Below are 16,509 nucleotides of genomic sequence, written 5' to 3' on the forward strand. Positions count from 1 at the left end.
TATAACATGTCATTATACTGTGTGACTGTGGGAGGTAATAACAATATAACATGTTATTATACTGAGTGACTGTGTAATAACAATATAACATGTCATTATACTGTGTGACTGTGGGAGGTAATAACAATATAACATGTCATTATACTGTGTGACTGTGGGAGGTAATAACAATATAACATGTCATTATACTGAGTGACTGTGTAATAACAATATAACACATCATTATACTGTGTGACTGTGGGTGGTAATAACAATATAACACATTATTATACTGTGTGACTGTGGGTGGTAATAACAATATAACATGTCATTATACTGTGTGACTGTGGGTGGTAATAACAATATAACATGTTATTATACTGTGTGACTGTGGGTGGTAATAACAATATAACACGTCATTATACTGTGTGACTGTGGGAGGTAATAACAATATAACACATCATTATACTGTGTGACTGTGGGTGGTAATAACAATATAACACGTCATTATACTGTGTGACTGTGGGAGGTAATAACAATATAACACATCATTATACTGTGTGACTGTGGGTGGTAATAACAATATAACACATCATTATACTGTGTGACTGAGGGAGGTAATAACAATATAACATGTCATTATACTGTGTGACTGTGGGAGGTAATAACAATATAACATGTTATACTGTGTGACTGGGAGGTAATAACAATATAACATGTCATTATACTGTGTGACTGTGGGAGGTAATAACAATATAACACATCATTATACTGTGTGACTGTGGGTGGTAATAACAATATAACACATCATTATACTGAGTGACTGTGTATTAACAATTATACTGTGTGACTGTGGGAGGTAATAACAATATAACACATCATTATACTGTGTGACTGTCGGAGATAATAACAATATAACACATCATTATACTGAGTGACTATGTAATAACAATATAACATGTTATTATACTGTGTGACTGTGGGAGGTATTAACAATATAACACGTCATTATACTGAGTGACTGTGTAATAACAATATAACATGTCATTATACTGAGTGACTGTGGGTGGTAATAACAATATAACATGTTATTATACTGTGTGACTGTGGGTGGTAATAACAATATAACACGTCATTATACTGTGTGACAGTGGGAGGTAATAACAATATAACACATCATTATACTGTGTGACTGTGGGCGGTAATAACAATATAACACGTCATTATACTGTGTGACTGTGGGAGGTAATAACAATATAACACATCATTATACTGTGTGACTGTGGGTGGTAATAACAATATAACATGTCATTATACTGTGTGACTGTGGGTGGTAATAACAATATAACATGTTATTATACTGTGTGACTGTGGGTGGTAATAACAATATAACACGTCATTATACTGTGTGACTGTGGGAGGTAATAACAATATAACACATCATTATACTGTGTGACTGTGGGTGGTAATAACAATATAACACGTCATTATACTGTGTGACTGTGGGAGGTAATAACAATATAACACATCATTATACTGTGTGACTGTGGGTGGTAATAACAATATAACACATCATTATACTGAGTGACTGTGTAATAACAATATAACACGTCATTATACTGTGTGACTGTGGGAGGTAATAACAATATAACACATCATTATACTGTGTGACTGTCGGAGATAATAACAATATAACACATCATTATACTGAGTGACTATGTAATAACAATATAACATGTTATTATACTGTGTGACTGTGGGAGGTATTAACAATATAACACGTCATTATACTGAGTGACTGTGTAATAACAATATAACATGTCATTATACTGAGTGACTGTGGGAGGTAATAACAATATAACATGTTATTATACTGAGTGACTGTGGGAGGTAATAACAATATAACACATCATTATACTGAGTGACTGTGTACTAACAATATAACATGTCATTATACTGAGTGACTGTGGGAGGTAATAACAATATAACACGTCATTATACTGAGTGACTGTGGGAGGTAATAACAATATAACACATCATTATACTGAGTGACTGTGTAATAACAATATAACATGTCATTATACTGAGTGACTGTGGGAGGTAATAACAATATAACATGTTATTATACTGTGTGACTGTGGGAGGTAATAACAATATAACACGTCATTATACTGAGTGACTGTGTAATAACAATATAACATGTCATTATACTGAGTGACTGTGGGAGGAAATAACAATATAACATGTTATTATACTGTGTAACTGTGGGAGGTAATAACAATATAACACATCATTATACTGAGTGACTGTGTAATAACAATATAACACATCATTATACTGTGTGACTGTGGGAGGTAATAACAATATAACACATCATTATACTGAGTGACTGTGTAATAACAATATAACACGTCATTATACTGAGTGACTGTGGGAGGTAATAACAATATAACATGTCATTATACTGTGTGACTGTGGGAGGTAATAACAATATAACACGTCATTATACTGTGTGACAGTGTAATAACAATATAACATGTCATTATACTGTGTGACTGTGGGTGGTAATAACACTATAACACATCATTATACTGTGTAACTGTGGGTGGTAATAACTATATAACATGTCATTATACTGAGTGACTGTGGGTGGTAATAACAATATAACATGTCATTATACTGAGTGACTGTGGGAGGTAATAACAATATAACATGTTATTATACTGTGTGACTGTGGGAGGTAATAACAATATAACACATCATTAAACTGTGTAACTGTGGGTGGTAATAACTATATAACACATCATTATACTGTGTGACTGTGGGTGGTAATAACAATATAACACGTCATTATACTGTGTGACTGTGGGAGGTAATAACAATATAACACGTCATTATACTGTGTGACTGTGGGAGGTAATAACAATATAACGTCATTATACTGAGTGACTGGGTGATAATAACAATATAACATGTCATTATACTGTGTGACTGTGGGAGGTAATAACAATATAACATTTTACACTGTGTGACTGGGAGGTAATAACAATATAACATGTCATTATACTGTGTGACTGTGGGAGATAATAACAATATAACACGTCATTATACTGTGTGACTGTGTAATAACAATATAACATGTCATTATGCTGAGTGACTGTGGGAGGTAATAACAATATAACGTCATTATACTGTGTGACTGTGGGTGGTAATAACAATATAACATGTCATTATACTGTGACTGTGGGTGGTAATAACTATATAACACATCATTATACTGTGTGACTGTGGGTGGTAATAACTATATAACACATCATTATACTGTGTGACTGTGGGTGGTAGTAACAATATAACACGTCATTATACTGTGTGACTGTGGGAGGTAATAACAATATAACATATTATACTGTGTGACTGTGGGTGGTAATAACAATATAACATGTCATTATACTGTGTGACTGTGGGAAGTAATAACAATATAACGTCATTATACTGAGTGACTGTGGGAGGTAATAACAATATAACACGTCATTATACTGTGTGACTGTGGGTGGTAATAACAATATAACACGTCATCATACTGTGTGACTGTGGGTGGTAATAACAATATAACATGTCATTATACTGAGTGACTGTGGGAGGTAATAACAATATAACGTCATTATACTGTGTGACTGTGGGTGGGAATAATAATATAACATGTTATTATACTGTGTGACTGTGGGAGGTAATAACAATATAACACGTCATTATACTGTGTGACAGTGGGAGGTAATAACAATATAACACATCATTATACTATGTGACTGTGGGAGGTAATAACAATATAACACGTCATTATACTGAGTGACTGTGGGTGGGAACAATAATATAACATGTAATTATACTGTGTAACTGTGGGAGGTAATAACAATATAACATGTCATTATACTGAGTGACTGTGGGAGGTAATAACAATATAACGTCATTATACTGTGTGACTGTGGGTGGGAATAATAATATAACATGTTATTATACTGTGTGACTGTGGGAGGTAATAACAATATAACACGTCATTATACTGTGTGACAGTGGGAGGTAATAACAATATAACACATCATTATACTATGTGACTGTGGGAGGTAATAACAATATAACACGTCATTATACTGAGTGACTGTGGGTGGGAACAATAATATAACATGTCATTATACTGTGTAACTGTGGGAGGTAATAACAATATAACATGTCATTATACTGTGTGACTGTGGGAGGTGATAACAATATAACACGTCATTATACTGTGTGACTGTGGGTGGGAATAATAATATAACATGTCATTATACTGTGTGACTGTGGGAGGTAATAACAATATAACACGTCATTATACTGTGTGACTGTGGGAGGTAATAACAATATAACACGTCATTATACTGTGTGACTGTGGGAGGTAATAACAATATAACGTCATTATACTGTGTGACTGTGGGTGGTAATAACAATATAACATGTCATTATACTGTGTGACTGTGGGAGGTAATAACAATATAACACGTCATTATACTGAGTGACTGTGGGTGGGAATAATAATATAACATGTCATTATACTGTGTGACTGTGGGAGGTAATAACAATATAACACGTCATTATACTGTGTGACTGTGGGAGGTAATAACAATATAACACATCATTATACTGTGTGACTGTGGGAGGTAATAACAATATAACACGTCATTATACTGTGTAACTGTGGGTGTGAATAATAATATAACATGTCATTATACTGTGTAACTGTGGGTGTGAATAATAATATAACATGTCATTATACTGTGTAACTGTGGGTGGGAATAATAATATAACATGTCATTATACTGTGTAACTGTGGGAGGTAATAACAATATAACATGTCATTATACTGTGTGACTGTGGGAGGTAATAACAATATAACACGTCATTATACTGTATGACTCTGGGAGGTAATAACAATATAACACATCATTATACTGAGTGACTGTGTAATAACAATATAACACATCATTATACTGTGTGACTGTGGGTGGTAATAACACTATAACATGTCATTAGACTGTGACTGTGGGTGGTAATAACTATATAACACATCATTATACTGTGTGACTGTGGGTGGTAATAACTATATAACACATCATTATACTGTGTGACTGTGGGTGGTAATAACAATATAACACGTCATTATACTGTGTGACTGTGGGAGGTAATAACAATATAACGTCATTATACTGTGTGACTGTGGGTGGGAATAACAATATAACACGTCATTATACTGTGTGACTGTGGGAGGTAATAACAATATAACACGTCATTATACTGAGTGACTGTGTAATAACAATATAACATGTCATTATACTGTGTGACTGTGGGAGGTAATAACAATATAACATGTCATTATACTGTGTGACTGTGGGAGGTAATAACAATATAACATGTTATACTGTGTGACTGGGAGGTAATAACAATATAACATGTCATTATACTGTGTGACTGTGGGAGGTAATAACAATATAACATGTTATTATACTGAGTGACTGTGTAATAACAATATAACACGTCATTATACTGTGTGACTGTGGGAGGTAATAACAATATAACACATCATTATACTGTATGACTGTGGGTGGTAATAACAATATAACACATCATTATACTGTGTGACTGTCGGAGATAATAACAATATAACACATCATTATACTGTGTGACTGTGGGTGGTAATAACAATATAACATGTCATTATACTGTGTGACTGTGGGTGGTAATAACAATATAACATGTTATTATACTGAGTGACTGTGTAATAACAATATAACACGTCATTATACTGTGTGACTGTGGGAGGTAATAACAATATAACACGTCATTATACTGTGTGACTGTGGGTGGTAATAACAATATAACACATCATTATACTGTGTGACTGTGGGTGGTAATAACAATATAACATGTCATTATACTGTGTGACTGTGGGTGGTAATAACAATATAACATGTTATTATACTGTGTGACTGTGGGTGGTAATAACAATATAACACGTCATTATACTGTGTGACTGTGGGAGGTAATAACAATATAACAAATCATTATACTGTGTGACTGTGGGTGGTAATAACAATATAACACGTCATTATACTGTGTGACTGTGGGAGGTAATAACAATATAACAAATCATTATACTGTGTGACTGTGGGTGGTAATAACAATATAACACGTCATTATACTGTGTGACTGTGGGAGGTAATAACAATATAACACATCATTATACTGTGTGACTGTGGGTGGTAATAACAATATAACACATCATTATACTGAGTGACTGTGTAATAACAATATAACACGTCATTATACTGTGTGACTGTGGGAGGTAATAACAATATAACACATCATTATACTGTGTGACTGTCGGAGATAATAACAATATAACACATCATTATACTGAGTGACTATGTAATAACAATATAACATGTTATTATACTGTGTGACTGTGGGAGGTATTAACAATATAACACGTCATTATACTGAGTGACTGTGTAATAACAATATAACATGTCATTATACTGAGTGACTGTGGGAGGTAATAACAATATAACATGTTATTATACTGAGTGACTGTGGGAGGTAATAACAATATAACACATCATTATACTGAGTGACTGTGTACTAACAATATAACATGTCATTATACTGAGTGACTGTGGGAGGTAATAACAATATAACACGTCATTATACTGAGTGACTGTGGGAGGTAATAACAATATAACACATCATTATACTGAGTGACTGTGTAATAACAATATAACATGTCATTATACTGAGTGACTGTGGGAGGTAATAACAATATAACATGTTATTATACTGTGTGACTGTGGGAGGTAATAACAATATAACACGTCATTATACTGAGTGACTGTGTAATAACAATATAACATGTCATTATACTGAGTGACTGTGGGAGGAAATAACAATATAACATGTTATTATACTGTGTAACTGTAGGAGGTAATAACAATATAACACATCATTATACTGAGTGACTGTGTAATAACAATATAACACATCATTATACTGTGTGACTGTGGGAGGTAATAACAATATAACACATCATTATACTGAGTGACTGTGTAATAACAATATAACACGTCATTATACTGAGTGACTGTGGGAGGTAATAACAATATAACATGTCATTATACTGTGTGACTGTGGGAGGTAATAACAATATAACACGTCATTATACTGTGTGACAGTGTAATAACAATATAACATGTCATTATACTGTGTGACTGTGGGTGGTAATAACACTATAACACATCATTATACTGTGTAACTGTGGGTGGTAATAACTATATAACACATCATTATACTGTGTGACTGTGGGTGGTAATAACAATATAACACGTCATTATACTGTGTGACTGTGGGTGGTAATAACAATATAACATGTCATTATACTGAGTGACTGTGGGAGGTAATAACAATATAACATGTTATTATACTGTGTGACTGTGGGAGGTAATAACAATATAACACATCATTAAACTGTGTAACTGTGGGTGGTAATAACTATATAACACATCATTATACTGTGTGACTGTGGGTGGTAATAACAATATAACACGTCATTATACTGTGTGACTGTGGGAGGTAATAACAATATAACACGTCATTATACTGTGTGACTGTGGGAGGTAATAACAATATAACGTCATTATACTGAGTGACTGGGTGATAATAACAATATAACATGTCATTATACTGTGTGACTGTGGGAGGTAATAACAATATAACATTTTACACTGTGTGACTGGGAGGTAATAACAATATAACATGTCATTATACTGTGTGACTGTGGGAGATAATAACAATATAACACGTCATTATACTGTGTGACTGTGTAATAACAATATAACATGTCATTATGCTGAGTGACTGTGGGAGGTAATAACAATATAACGTCATTATACTGTGTGACTGTGGGTGGTAATAACAATATAACATGTCATTATACTGTGACTGTGGGTGGTAATAACTATATAACACATCATTATACTGTGTGACTGTGGGTGGTAATAACTATATAACACATCATTATACTGTGTGACTGTGGATGGTAGTAACAATATAACACGTCATTATACTGTGTGACTGTGGGAGGTAATAACAATATAACATATTATACTGTGTGACTGTGGGTGGTAATAACAATATAACATGTCATTATACTGTGTGACTGTGGGAAGTAATAACAATATAACGTCATTATACTGAGTGACTGTGGGAGGTAATAACAATATAACACGTCATTATACTGTGTGACTGTGGGTGGTAATAACAATATAACACGTCATCATACTGTGTGACTGTGGGTGGTAATAACAATATAACATGTCATTATACTGAGTGACTGTGGGAGGTAATAACAATATAACGTCATTATACTGTGTGACTGTGGGTGGGAATAATAATATAACATGTTATTATACTGTGTGACTGTGGGAGGTAATAACAATATAACACGTCATTATACTGTGTGACAGTGGTAGGTAATAACAATATAACACATCATTATACTATGTGACTGTGGGAGGTAATAACAATATAACACGTCATTATACTGAGTGACTGTGGGTGGGAACAATAATATAACATGTAATTATACTGTGTAACTGTGGGAGGTAATAACAATATAACATGTCATTATACTGAGTGACTGTGGGAGGTAATAACAATATAACGTCATTATACTGTGTGACTGTGGGTGGGAATAATAATATAACATGTTATTATACTGTGTGACTGTGGGAGGTAATAACAATATAACACGTCATTATACTGTGTGACAGTGGGAGGTAATAACAATATAACACATCATTATACTATGTGACTGTGGGAGGTAATAACAATATAACACGTCATTATACTGAGTGACTGTGGGTGGGAACAATAATATAACATGTCATTATACTGTGTAACTGTGGGAGGTAATAACAATATAACATGTCATTATACTGTGTGACTGTGGGAGGTGATAACAATATAACACGTCATTATACTGTGTGACTGTGGGTGGGAATAATAATATAACATGTCATTATACTGTGTGACTGTGGGAGGTAATAACAATATAACACGTCATTATACTGTGTGACTGTGGGAGGTAATAACAATATAACACGTCATTATACTGTGTGACTGTGGGAGGTAATAACAATATAACGTCATTATACTGTGTGACTGTGGGTGGTAATAACAATATAACATGTCATTATACTGTGTGACTGTGGGAGGTAATAACAATATAACACGTCATTATACTGAGTGACTGTGGGTGGGAATAATAATATAACATGTCATTATACTGTGTGACTGTGGGAGGTAATAACAATATAACACGTCATTATACTGTGTGACTGTGGGAGGTAATAACAATATAACACATCATTATACTGTGTGACTGTGGGAGGTAATAACAATATAACACGTCATTATACTGTGTAACTGTGGGTGTGAATAATAATATAACATGTCATTATACTGTGTAACTGTGGGTGTGAATAATAATATAACATGTCATTATACTATGTAACTGTGGGTGGGAATAATAATATAACATGTCATTATACTGTGTAACTGTGGGAGGTAATAACAATATAACATGTTATTATACTGTGTGACTGTGGGAGGTAATAACAATATAACACGTCATTATACTGTGTGACTGTGGGAGGTAATAACAATATAACACGTCATTATACTGTATGACTCTGGGAGGTAATAACAATATAACACATCATTATACTGAGTGACTGTGTAATAACAATATAACACATCATTATACTGTGTGACTGTGGGTGGTAATAACACTATAACATGTCATTAGACTGTGACTGTGGGTGGTAATAACTATATAACACATCATTATACTGTGTGACTGTGGGTGGTAATAACTATATAACACATCATTATACTGTGTGACTGTGGGTGGTAATAACAATATAACACGTCATTATACTGTGTGACTGTGGGAGGTAATAACAATATAACGTCATTATACTGTGTGACTGTGGGTGGGAATAACAATATAACACGTCATTATACTGTGTGACTGTGGGAGGTAATAACAATATAACACGTCATTATACTGAGTGACTGTGTAATAACAATATAACATGTCATTATACTGTGTGACTGTGGGAGGTAATAACAATATAACATGTCATTATACTGTGTGACTGTGGGAGGTAATAACAATATAACATGTTATACTGTGTGACTGGGAGGTAATAACAATATAACATGTCATTATACTGTGTGACTGTGGGAGGTAATAACAATATAACATGTTATTATACTGAGTGACTGTAATAACAATATAACACGTCATTATACTGTGTGACTGTGGGAGGTAATAACAATATAACATGTCATTATACTGTGTGACTGTGGGAGGTAATAACAATATAACATGTCATTATACTGAGTGACTGTGTAATAACAATATAACACATCATTATACTGTGTGACTGTGGGTGGTAATAACAATATAACACATCATTATACTGTGTGACTGTGGGTGGTAATAACAATATAACATGTCATTATACTGTGTGACTGTGGGTGGTAATAACAATATAACATGTTATTATACTGTGTGACTGTGGGTGGTAATAACAATATAACACGTCATTATACTGTGTGACTGTGGGAGGTAATAACAATATAACACATCATTATACTGTGTGACTGTGGGTGGTAATAACAATATAACACGTCATTATACTGTGTGACTGTGGGAGGTAATAACAATATAACACATCATTATACTGTGTGACTGTGGGTGGTAATAACAATATAACACATCATTATACTGTGTGACTGTGGGTGGTAATAACAATATAACACGTCATTATACTGTGTGACTGTGGGAGGTAATAACAATATAACACATCATTATACTGTGTGACTGTGGGTGGTAATAACAATATAACACATCATTATACTGTGTGACTGTGGGAGGTAATAACAATATAACATGTCATTATACTGTGTGACTGTGGGAGGTAATAACAATATAACATGTTATACTGTGTGACTGGGAGGTAATAACAATATAACATGTCATTATACTGTGTGACTGTGGGAGGTAATAACAATATAACATGTTATTATACTGAGTGACTGTGTAATAACAATATAACACGTCATTATACTGTGTGACTGTGGGTGGTAATAACAATATAACACATCATTATACTGTGTGACTGTGGGTGGTAATAACAATATAACATGTCATTATACTGTGTGACTGTGGGTGGTAATAACAATATAACATGTTATTATACTGTGTGACTGTGGGTGGTAATAACAATATAACACGTCATTATACTGTGTGACTGTGGGAGGTAATAACAATATAACACATCATTATACTGTGTGACTGTGGGTGGTAATAACAATATAACACGTCATTATACTGTGTGACTGTGGGAGGTAATAACAATATAACACATCATTATACTGTGTGACTGTGGGTGGTAATAACAATATAACACATCATTATACTGTGTGACTGTGGGAGGTAATAACAATATAACATGTCATTATACTGTGTGACTGTGGGAGGTAATAACAATATAACACATCATTATACTGTGTGACTGTGGGTGGTAGTAACAATATAACACATCATTATACTGTGTGACTGTGGGAGGTAATAACAATATAACATGTTATTATACTGTGTGACTGTGGGAGGTAATAACAATATAACACGTCATTATACTGTGGGACAGATTATTAAGCAGCTGATTTACATGCGGCTGAGTCTCTGTAGTTGTCACACCGAAATCTCTAACTGCAGTAAATATAAATACAGAACCAATGTGTGTGTTACATTTATTATAAGTAATTCCAGCCCTGGAGCTGGAACAGCCTCAATAACTCTTTTTATTTCATCATGTTACTTTTTGTTGGAGACTTTTCTACATATTATAAACAGTTTGCAAAAAACATGTGTTACCAGCAAAAACACATCAATAAATAACAAAATATACATTCAGGGGGTTATCAGTGATAAGATGAACCCGGAAATACAGATATAGCATATAAACACCTCACGCATGGAGGTAAAAAGAAAACAACCAAATGAAAAGGAAAAGGGGTAAACTAAGGAGACAAGGAGAGGGAAGATAGAAGGGGATAGATTACACAGAGGGATCTCACACAGGTCTACGAAGGCCCAGTGAGGAAAGAGCCCGTCTATCCCATAGCTTGTGGCATTTGGGAAGGGCCTTACGACTAGTATAAACTATAAACATAACATTCATGGTCAGTGGTATCATTAACCACTTGTGTATGTCGGGAGGATCTGGAGCACACCAGCAGCGGGCAGTAATTACTATTGCCAAGGTGGATAAGCCTAAAACAGAACGATAAATATTTGTATTAAACAATTCCTCACTATCCAATGCGAATAGATAACGTTTTGCTTCTGGGAGGAGGTAATGATGGGAAAGTAAATTGCATATCCGACCACACTAATTTCCAAAACTCATTAACCCTAGGGCAATCCCATAACAAATGGCAAAAATCACAGCCAAGAGCACGACATTTGTGGCAATTAGTTGGAATATTAGTATCAATATGTGCAATAGAAACGGGAACGGTAGGATCTGTGAAAAATAAATTAATGGATTTGTTGGAAATGAACACAAGGGGAAGTATACCTTATAGAACCCTACAACTGAGACCATTGCTCATCTTGAAGAGAACACAAGGGGAAGAATACCTTATAGATCCCTACAAATGAGACCATTGCTCATCTTGAAGAGAACACAAGGGGAAGAATACCTTATAGATCCCTACAACTGAGACCATTGCTCATCTTGAAGAGAACACAAGAGGAAGTATACCTCAGTGATCGCGGTGAGTGACAAAATATGTGGGTCCCAGGGACCCTCCACTTTAAAAAAATGGGGTCCTTCCTGACAGTTTCTGGGTCCCATCATAATTTATGCTTTAGAGCTCTCCAAATAACTCTCAGTCCTCCCCTAACCTCTTACAAATGATGCCACACAGCCATGCCTGGCCTTTACACATTAATGGCCTTTACACATTATGCCATGCAGTAATGCCCAGTCTTTACACATTTTGCCACACAGCCATGCCCGATCTTTAACATTAGGCCGCACATTAATGCCACGCAGTAATGCCCCTTACAAATGATGCCACACAGCCATCCCCAGCCTTTACACATTATGCTGCACATTAATGCCCTTTAGTCCCCCTATGCATTGCCCCCAGTAGATGACCCCCTATGCATTGCCATTAGCAGTAGTCTGCCTATGCATTGCCCCCAGTAGTAATCCCCCTATGCATTACCCCTAGTAGTTATCAACCCCTATGAATTGCCCCCAGTAGTCATCCCCCCTCTGCAGTGCCCCCAGTAGTAATCCCCCCTCTGCAGTGCCCCCAGTAGTAATCCGCCTCTTAAGGGCCCCCAGTAGTAATCCCCCCTCTGCAGGGCCCCCAGTAGTCATCCCCCTATGCAGTGCCCCCAGTAGTGATCCCCCCTCTGCAGTGCCCCCAGTAGTCATCCCCCCTCTGCAGTGCCCCCAGTAGTAATGCGCCTCTTAAGGGCCCCCAGTAGTAATCCCCCCTCTGCAGGGCCCCCAGTAGTAATCCCCCCTCTGCAGGGCCCCCAGTAGTAATCCCCCCTCTGCATTGCCCCTCAGTGGCCTGGGCCTAATGCCCAGGTCACTCACCTATTTGTGGGGCAAATACCTTCATTTGGGCCTAATGCCCCCTATGTAGCCCGGGCCTTGTGCTCACCTATATACCAACAGGCCTAGTGCCCGACAACCCTGGTGGTCTAGGGAGGGGTAAATAATGGTGGCCCAAGGCGCCTACCCGCACAGTGGAAGAGGCTGCGGGGGGGTGGATCTTCGATAGCTCTTTTTCTTCCCACCCCCACAGTCCTCTTCGGTCCTCAGCTTCAGTCTTCTGCCGCTGGCCCGTCCAGGCCAGCGGCGCCGCCTCTTCCTTTCTTCCCTCTTGATCACGCCGTCTTCTGGCCTCTTGCGCGGCTGCCGGAACTGTTGCTGCGCCGCTCTTCGGGAGGTCTTCTCTCCTCCCCTCCGACGTCGGTACTGAAGTTTCCCGCTCAGCCGCGTCTAATTCAAGACTCCGTGAGTGGGCGGGGCTATGACGCGGCGAGCCGCAATTGGCTCATCGCGTCTGCCTCCTATTGGACCGCGAGCGTGTTTGGCTCGTGGCCAGTGCCAAACAACCGCCGCCGACCGCCGCTACTTGGCTTCCGGGCAGCGAGCTCCGCTTAGCTTGCGCCCGGAGCCAAGCTACTCCCGCCGATGCTGGTGGAAGGGACCAGGCGGTCCCTTCACCAGGTACCCGTCGTGGTGGCTTACCCGGCGCTGGGAACAAACACACTGTCCCAGCGCCTGGCACGGATGCTGTGCCGATGCTGGGATCAGACACTTGATCCCAGCATGGCTTTACACAGCAGCAGACCATGAGAGTCTATCTGACTCTCATTGGCTGCTCTAACAGACAGCATTGTGTCTGTTACTGCAGGGGGATGCGCTATGCTGCAGCCAGCTGTCAGGTATTGGCCACAGCATAGCGCGTCCCCGGGGACCCGGCTTCTTTAGAAAAGTGGGTCCCCGGTGCCCAATAGCGGGTAAAATACGCGCTGTAGCGCGTATTTGCGAACACTTACCTTATGGATCCCACAACTGAGACCATTGATCATCTTGAAGAGAACACAAGGGGAAGTATACCTTATAGAACCCAACAACTGAGACCATTGATCATCTTGAAGAGAACACAAGTTTAATTCCCATTAATTCCTAAGGGGAAGAAAGGCATCTGGAAAATTACGAGATGTAAGATCACTATAAAGATAGGAGACCGTCTTATGAACAGGTACTTGAAGGAGTGCAAATTTAAGAAGAGAAGGTGATAATAAAATAGGATCAGATCCAAACTGAGTGTGCATGGTGCAACGGAGCTGAAGGTATCTATATAAAGCTGTACAAGGAAGGCCAAACTCCATACGTAAATGGTCAAAGGAGTGGAGCCCCCCATTATGAAACAAATGACCAGTAGTTTTGATACCGTAAGACATCCAAAAGGTCTCCGATCCCAGCACACCCAAAACCATCATTAAACCACAGGCAGATATCAAGATCCACACCCTCATCCCCAAACAATCCCTGAGTAAAGAGCCAAACCAGTTGAACTTGTCGAAGTAAGGGTAGAGATCTACCCGGCATTATTATGGAGAATAACATTTGTAAAGGAGCTAAAGGGGACCCTGTTTGCTCACCAAGAAATCCCGCCAGAGTGGTGTCAGTACCAACAGATAACCGGGTCACCAAATGCGACAGTTGTGATGCCATATAGTAAATACGTAAATGATAAAGGGCCAATCCACCTGCAGATTTAGAACTACATAGGTTACGGAGAGCAGTCAGATGTGTCCCCCCCCCCCAACACACAAAAACAGATAAAATAGAATCAATATGGGAGAAAACTATTTTAGGAATAAATACAGGTGAATGCTGTAGGACAAAGGTATTTAGGCTAAATAGACATTAATGGTAATGGGCACCACATTAAGTTCTACAAAATCAGCAGGATTAGGCGAGATGGAGACACCCAAATACCGAAAGGAGAGAGTCCATTATAGAGGGCAGTAGAGAGAAGGGGAAAGGCAGGAGCCAATCAAAGGAAAAATACCAAACGTGGACCAATTAATCAGCAACCCTGAAAAACAATAAAAATATAACGTCCATCAAACATTCTAAAGATGGGCCCGCGTCCGCCAGAAACAGCAGCTTATCATAAAGAGCTTTTGTGTCCATTGCACGGCCAACCCGCAGGCCCTGAATAGCTGAATCCAGGGCCAGGTTAAGGTTTGTGGAGCCCTTGGGGCAACAACCTTGTGGGGCCCTTTTCAATATAATTGTATTAAAAGTATATACATATGTATATTTGTGCAGGAGAGCTGCATGGGCAGGCAGGACAAGGAATGGGTGTGCTTGGGAAGGAGCGCAGATACTGCCCCGACACACCAGGATACAGGGGAGCACTGAGTGGCCGGGACCTCCATCACCATGCTGCAGTCATCCCGGAGCACGGATACAGTCAGCAGGGGCAAACGCAGGATTTTACCGGGAAGCGGGGAGTTCCGTATATATAAATATATATATTTACACACACACACCACACATACATATATTTATATACTTACACACACTGTGCTTATAGATATACACACATACTGTACATATATACACAAATATACATACATATATTCACACAGAAAAACATATACACCATAGATGCATGTGTCACACATACATTACACACACACACACATACTTACCTTGCAGCATCTGCAGACTGCATGTTATGGAAGGGATGGGGACGAGACCTGGCAGGCTGGCACCATGTTATTAAGTTCAGCCCCCTCGTGGCAAAATGCAGCAATTTGCTGGTCAG

The sequence above is a fragment of the Taudactylus pleione genome, unplaced genomic scaffold (genome assembly GCF_031769625.1).
Source record: "Taudactylus pleione unplaced genomic scaffold, aTauple2 ptg001127l, whole genome shotgun sequence".
NCBI lineage: Eukaryota > Metazoa > Chordata > Amphibia > Anura > Myobatrachidae > Taudactylus > Taudactylus pleione.